Below are 1,304 nucleotides of genomic sequence, written 5' to 3'. Positions count from 1 at the left end.
GCGCGCCCGGGCAGCAGCTCCGCTCCGCTCCACGACTCACCCGGGCTGGGGAAAAACAAGCGCAGCGCTGGAAGCCTGCCCCCGGGATCCAGCTGCGGAGCCGGGAGGGAGGGAGGGCGAGCGGGGAAGGAGGGAGGGAGCGGGGAGGAGGAGAACGGAGGGAAGGCAGGGAAGGGCCGGGAAGGGAAGGGAAGGAGGAGGGGGGGGTTCGCCGAGGCCGCAGCCGTCGAGCCGTGCGCTCCCCCCGCGTTGAGCCCCAGCGCGGAGCCCCGCAGCGCGGCCCGACCCGGCGGGGAGCGGGCGGCCGCTTCCTGCCCGCGGGGGCCCCACGCGAGCGGCTCCATCTTTGCTTCGAGTTGTTTCCCTTCCTCTCCCACCCAACCCCCCCCAATTCCACACCAACACCACCCCAAAGCCTTTGCTTCAACCCCACACCCCAAACCCGATTGTGTTTGGAGGCGAAAGGGGGGAGAAAAAGGAGAAATAAGCGGAAAAAGAAAAGCGGAGGGTGGTTTGATGGGGGGGGAAGAGAGTCGGAAGGTTGGAGGGGGGAGATGGAAGGAAGGAGGATAAAGAATAAGGGGGTAAAAAGCACGGGGGGAAGCGGGGTGAGGTTGGGGGGTAAGCGGGTGGGATTTGGGGTCGGAGGGAAAAGAGGGGGAAAAAAAGAGAAAAAGGGGGAAAAAGGAGAAAAAGGGGAAAAAGGAGAAAAAGGGGAAAACAGAGAAAGATCCGGAGCGCAAATGGAAGCGGAGGAGGGTTGAAATAAACCGAAAAGCGACAGGATCGAAGAAACGGAGCCGGTGAACGGATCGAAACGGCCCCGGAACGACGGCGCTTACCGAGCTCGGAACGCGGCCGGGACCGAACAAAGCGCAGCCCCGGAGCTCGGAGCGACCCGGCGCCGCGCGGGGGCTTCGCTTCTCGCTGCGGGGTTTCGACGCGGGGCTCAACGCCGCCCCGTTCCCACGTACCTGCGGGCCTGGGGCCGCGGCTCGACGGGGCCGGGGCTCGACGGGGCCGGGGCGGGGAGCGCCGGTTGAACGGCGGCCAGCTCTGCAGCGCTGGCCCCGGGCGTGGACGCGCTCCAGTCCCCGCAGAGAGATCGCGCTTCCCCCGCCTCCATGGCGCTGCGTTTCTCTTCCAATCAGCCGGGCTCTGAGCGCCGGGGTCCGCCGCCAGACTCGGCCGCTCCCCAGCGGCGACCGACGCCGCCGCCCCGCGATCCCCGCGGCCGCTCGCGGGGATTTTTTATTGCTCTCTTTGCTTTTGCAACAGTGTGGCGGAGGGAGGGAAGGGAAAAG

At 66.9% G+C, this 1,304-nt stretch overlaps 1 protein-coding gene across 4 annotated transcripts in view; it reads right to left on the bottom strand.

Annotated features, from left to right (window-relative positions):
- UBTF (upstream binding transcription factor) overlaps nucleotides 1-1,297 on the bottom strand; it is a 13,184-nt gene extending 11,887 nt beyond the window's left edge. Inside the window, exon 1 of one of the 4 annotated variants that reach the window (XM_015885876.2) lies at nucleotides 843-1,297. The gene's annotated coding sequence lies outside the window, so the exon portion shown is untranslated. Of the gene's footprint in view, nucleotides 1-40; nucleotides 155-842 lie in introns of those variants that run through there. The other 3 variants (XM_015885877.2, XM_015885879.2, XM_015885878.2) reach the window with 3 other exon arrangements.
- Between the last annotated feature and the right edge of the window lie 7 nt (nucleotides 1,298-1,304).

The sequence above is a fragment of the Coturnix japonica genome, chromosome 27 (assembly GCF_001577835.2).
Source record: "Coturnix japonica isolate 7356 chromosome 27, Coturnix japonica 2.1, whole genome shotgun sequence".
Lineage (NCBI taxonomy): Eukaryota > Metazoa > Chordata > Aves > Galliformes > Phasianidae > Coturnix > Coturnix japonica.
Note: the sequence above shows the minus strand (reverse complement) of the source record. Positions and strands in the feature narration are given on the sequence as shown.